This window comes from Nerophis lumbriciformis, linkage group LG20 (genome assembly GCF_033978685.3).
Source record: "Nerophis lumbriciformis linkage group LG20, RoL_Nlum_v2.1, whole genome shotgun sequence".
Classification (NCBI taxonomy): Eukaryota; Metazoa; Chordata; class Actinopteri; order Syngnathiformes; family Syngnathidae; genus Nerophis; species Nerophis lumbriciformis.
This window is the reverse complement of record NC_084567.2, coordinates 39,454,001-39,460,000: the sequence shown is the minus strand read 5'-3', so window position 1 is coordinate 39,460,000 and position 6,000 is coordinate 39,454,001.

The following is a 6,000-nucleotide window of genomic DNA, read 5'->3' as shown; positions in this document are numbered from 1 at the left end:
CCCAAAGATTTTTCGTTAAAATAATGACAAAAATGCCATTTTTTGTGGTTCCCTTTATTTAGAAAAGTATCGAAAAGTATCGAAATGCATTTTGGTATCGGGACGACCCTAGTGTGTAGTAGATGTTTAGTTTTATACTGGAGTGTTTTATAGAATATTGACCAAGGGGGGAAGGAAAAAGGATGAGGATCAGTGCGAGGTGAAAACTCTCAGTTGCCTCTGTGGTGCTTGCACAGCCTCATTTTATTTCTTATCTGCCCTTCTTCTCAGTGACGCACACTTACAAGAAGACGAGCACACACTAATGCCACCGGCACCCTCACATCTCCCCCTCACCTCCACCAAAGGGGCCACACACACATGCACACACACACACACACACACACACACACACACACACACACACACACACACACACACACACAGACATTCTTGTATTTCTTACCTTCTTGAGACCTCCGAAGAATGCCTACCTCTTTAGGACCACCCTTTCTAGATATATAAAGATGTGTATTTACAACATTAATAATATATACATACTATGCAAATATAAAAAAGGTTGTTTCGAAAAATTAGTTGGAATTTTACGAGAAAAGTGTCCTAATTTCACAAGAAAAACATTGAATTTTGGCAGTATTATTATAAAAGTCGTCATTTTACTCAACGCAAGTCAAACTTTTACCAGAAAAACTGAGCATTTGTGCAATATTATGATCAAAGTTAGAATTTTACTCAATAAAAGTCACAATTTTATAAGAACACTTAAAAATTTTGGAAATATTATAATAATAATGTCATGTCTGTGTGATCAGGATTTATTTTTGGACTTTTTGTGCACTTTTGTTTTGTTTTGTCACCATAGTTACCCATTAGTTTCACCTGTCATGTCACGCACCTGTTTTGAGTCACGCACCTGTTGTTAATCATGTCCATAAGTATTTAAGTTCATTCATTTTCTGTTGTTCGTCCTGACGACCTCACACCACACTTATGCTCTGTCCATTTTTTCATGTCCATGTTCACGCTGCTCCTTTTTTGTCCATGCCAAGTAAGTTTTCTTTATTCAAGCCATAGTTTGCAAGTTTTGTTTAATTGTTCATAGTTTATTCTCCGCCACTGTGCGCGCTTTTTGTTTGATCCTTTTTTTTGTATTTATAGTTAATAAATAAATCATGTACCTTAATTCCCGTCTCGCCCGTGCCAACTTTCCGTTGCATCCTGGAAAAGCACACACCCCGGACCCAGTCTTGACAAATAATAGGAATTTTACTTGGCATCATTTTACTCAAAAATGTCACTATTTTACAAGAACAACAAAAAAAGGCAATATTGTGATAAAAGTCAGAATTTTATATGACAAATGTCACCATTTTGCATTAAAAAGTAATAATTTTACACAAAAAAGTAATAATTTTACGAGAAAATATTGCAATATCACAGAAACAGAAAGAATATGAGAAATTGTTCCCAATTTTATAAGAAAAAAGTCGACACATTGTGATAAAAAGACTTTTAGTCAAAAAAAATGTTTTTGAAATTTTTGTTTGTAATTGGTTTTTAATCTGCATTATTTACTTCAATATATTACAGTATGTCCCTATATACTTTTTTTTTTTTTTTTTGGATACATTTTGGCCAAAGCGGGCGCATTTCAATTCCTTACACACACTTGTTATTACATATGTTGGCCAGAGGGGGAGCACTTAAATTTGTTACACACACTTGTTATTTCATATGTTGACCAGAGGGAAGTCCTTCTTTAGCCGCCGTCTTGTTTTATCATATATTGCTGCCTTTGCACCTGTCAATGTTTACTTTTGTATGCACATTAAATCAACCAAAAAATCCTGACTTTGGAACACTGTTCACGGACTCTAGTGTTTGGCTCTTGTTAGATGGCTCAAAAATAGGCCCTTGGGCACGGGCTGACTTATTTTGGTATTGTGGGGAGCACAGTTTAGAATCCCGGACGAGCCCCCAAATTGATGCGTCCGACCAGCCTTCCCTCTCAGGGAATTAAAGTCACTGGTCAATCCCAAATTCTTTAGATGACATATATGCAGAGAAAGAAGGACCATCAAGACAGAATAGGAATATTATCAAGTTTTACCAAAGCTTTAGGAGACCATTTCGAGATGCCGGTATGACAGCATTGGTGTGGATTGGTCTCCTAAAGCTTAAGTAGACCTTGATAATATTCCTGTTCTGGAATATATGGTTTTTCCATATTGGGACCATGATTTCGGTCCTAACTTGTTCACCGGTTATGAAAGGTACTTTTCCTTGTTGGTGTCTCAAGATGGGTAGAAATACAAGAACACACACACACACACACGTTCTTGTATGTGTCACCTTCTTGAGACCTCCTAAAAATGCCAACCTCTAGTATTATAATAAAAGTCGTAATTTTACTCAACGTAAGTCAAAATTTAACAAAAAAAAAAAGAACATTTGTGCAATATTATGACAAAAGTTGGCATTTTACTCAATAACAGTCGCAATTTTACAAGAAAAGCTTCCAATTTTGTAAATTTTATGAAAATGAGTCGTAATTTTACATCCATCCATCCATTTCCTACCGCTTGTCCCGTTCGGGGTAGCAATTTTACTCGACAAAAGTCATAATTTTATAAGAAAACTTGAACATTTTGGCAATAATATAATAATAATCGGAATCTTACTTGGCAAAATTATGACAAAAGTCATAATTTTCCTCAAAAAATTTCACTATTTCATAAGAACAAAAAAAAATTGGTAAAATTGTGATACAAGTCCGAATTTTATGTGATAAATGTCACCATTTTGCAATAACACTGTTCACGGACTCTAGTATTTGGCTCTTGTTAGATGGCTCAAAAATAGGCCCTTGGGCACGGGCTGACTTATTTAGGGAATTGTGGGGAGCACAGATTAGAATCCCGGACGAGCCCCCAAATTGATGCGTCCGACCAGCCTTCCCTCTCAGGGAATTAAAGTCACTGGTCAATCCCAAATTCTTTAGATGACATATATGCAGAGTTAGAAGGACCATCAAGACAGAATAGGAATATTATCAAGTTTTACTAACGCTTTAGGAGACCATTTCGAGATGCGGGTATGACAGCATTGCCGGCAGTAAGTCGGACACGTTTCCAGTGAGGGTTGGACTCCGCCAAGGCTGCCCTTTGTCACCAATTCTGTTCATAACTTTTATGAACAGAATTTCTGGGCGCAGTCAAGGCGTTTTTGCAGATGATGTGGTCCTGATGGCTTCATCTGGCCAGGACCTTCAGCTCTCACTGGATCGGTTCGCAGCCCAGTGTGAAGCGACTGGGATGAGAATCAGCACCTCCAAGTCCGAGTCCATGGTTCTCGCCCGGAAAAGGGTGGAGTGCCATCTCCGGGTTGGGGAGGAGATCTTGCCCCAAGTGGAGGAGTTCAAGTACCTCGGAGTCTTGTTCACGAGTGAGGGAAGAGTGGATCGTGAGATCGACAGGCGGATCGGTGCGGCGTCTTCAGTAATGCGGACGCTGTATCGATCCGTTGTGGTGAAGAAGGAGCTGAGCCGGAAGGCAAAGCTCTCAATTTACCGGTCGATCTACGTTCCCATCCTCACCTATGGTCATGAGCTTTGGGTTATGACCGAAAGGACAAGATCACGGGTACAAGCGGCCGAAATGAGTTTCCTCCGCCGGGTGGCGGGGCTCTCCCTTAGAGATAGGGTGAGAAGCTCTGCCATCCGGGGGGAGCTCAAAGTAAAGCTGCTGCTCCTCCACATCGAGAGGAGCCAGATGAGGTGGTTCGGGCATCTGGTCAGGATGCCACCCGAACGCCTCCCTAGGGAGGTGTTTAGGGCACGTCCGACCGGTAGGAGGCCGCGGGGAAGACCCAGGACACGTTGGGAAAACTGTGTCTCCCGGCTGGCCTGGGAACGCCTCGGGGTCCCACAGGAAGAGCTGGACGAAGTGGCTGGGGAGAGGGAAGTCTGGGCTTCCCTGCTTAGGCTGCTGCCCCCGCGACCCGACCTCGGATAAGCGGAAGAAGATGGATGGATGGATGAAGGGTATGACAGCATTGGTGTGGACAGGTCTCCTAAAGCTTCAGTAAAATTTGATAATATTCCTGTTCTGTCTTGGTGGTCCATTTTACTCGGCATATATGTCATCTAAAGAATTTGCGATTGACCAGTGACTTTAATTCCCTGAGAGGGAAGGCTGGTCAGACGCAACACTTTCTATTAGATGCAATGGTTTTTCCGTATTGGGAGCATGATTTTGGTCCTGACTTGTTCACAGGTTATGGAAGCTACTTTTCCTTGTTGGTGTCTCAAGACGAGTATAAATACAAGAACACACACACACACACTTGCAAACACAGACATGAGGCAACAGGGTGGCAAAGTTTCCCCCCCCCCCCCCCTAGCCGCCAGCCTCCTCACACTCACAGGTGCGCCATCACAGGCTTTGCGCGCTTCTTTGTGTTCTCTTCCGCTGCAGCACTAAGGAGGGGGGCGGGGGGGCGAGAAAAAAAAAAAAAAAAAGGTGACACTCTGAAGTCTTAATTGAGCTTTACCTGCCGCTTCTTCTTTGTGGTGTTGTGTGCTAAAGTGCGCTTTAACTTTATAATCAAGCCTACAGGGTCCAGAGTGTGTGTGTGTGTGTGTGTGTGTGTGTGTGTGTGTGGCGCGCACGGGGCCTGTGATGTCACTACAAACCTGCTCCTTTGCAGCGAGCACAACAAAACCGTGTCACATTCGCACGTCAGTCAACAGAAACAAACAAAACAAAAAAAACTCCCTGAGAAATAATTTGAGGAGGTAAAATTTGGGCCTTTTTGAATGGAGTTCTGTATTTTTTTGTTCCTTTGCCTTCCAAAACACACACACCTAACTTTTTTTTTTTTCCTCCCCCCCTGACTGTCAGTGCGTCTATACGTACAAACCTGGGGAGGGATTGGGAGACTGATGTCTCGGCTCCACCGCCATCCCGCCAGGAACGCCTTTTGACAGTTGCAGGAGCAGCAGGATACGCTGCAAAGATGTTACTGTAATTGCACCTGGTTGCGTCATGAAAAAGTCATAATTTGCTGTCAAGGACGTCAAGGTGCCAGCGTTCGGCAGGAGTTGATAAGGTATCGACGGCCTCCAGAGTGCTCACTCACTCGTACTCCCTTCATAAAGTTGACTCCCGGAGAAAGACGGGAGAGAGAGAGCACCGGGGAGGAAGAAGAGGGGGCGATTAAAAAGGAAAGAGAAAGCGGGGGAAAGAAAATGGGCTCATTCTGCATTAATTGCACTCACTTGGCGTTCATTCATAAAACATGCACACACACACACACACACACACGGTGTTCAATTATACATACGTGATCAACATGGCCTTCAATGATACACAATCACTTGTCCCGCGTACATTTGAATTATTGAGGCGCGGGGTTAAAAAACTCTCGTCGGCGGGGTTCGACCCGGCTGATGTCGGGCGCTCGGGATTAAACGCAAAGCCTCATGGGAAAAAGTTGACGGGCGAGGGCGTTACGCGCTTGTTGTGAGGTGCAGAAGTCGCCGAGTGGAACGTGCGAGCGTGGGTGTGCAACCAAATGCTGAGTTGTAGGTTTTATTCTACAGACCCCCGTTTCCATATGAGTTGGGAAATTGTGTTAGATGTAAATATAAACGGGATACATCCATCCATCCATCCATCTTCTTCCGCTTATCCGAGGTCGGGTCGCGGGGGCAGCAGCCTAAGCAGGGAAGCCCAGACTTCCCTCTCCCCAGCCACTTCGTCCAGCTCTTCCTGTGGGACCCCGAGGCGTTCCCAGGCCAGCCGGGAGACATAGTCTTCCCAACGTGTCCTGGGTCTTCCCCGCGGCCTCCTACCGGTCGGACGTGCCCTAAACACCTCCCTAGGGAGGCGTTCGGGTGGCATCCTGACCAGATGCCCGAACCACCTCATCTGGCTCCTCTCCATGTGGAGGAGCAGCGGCTTTACTTTGAGCTCCCCCCGGATGGCAGAGCTTCTCACC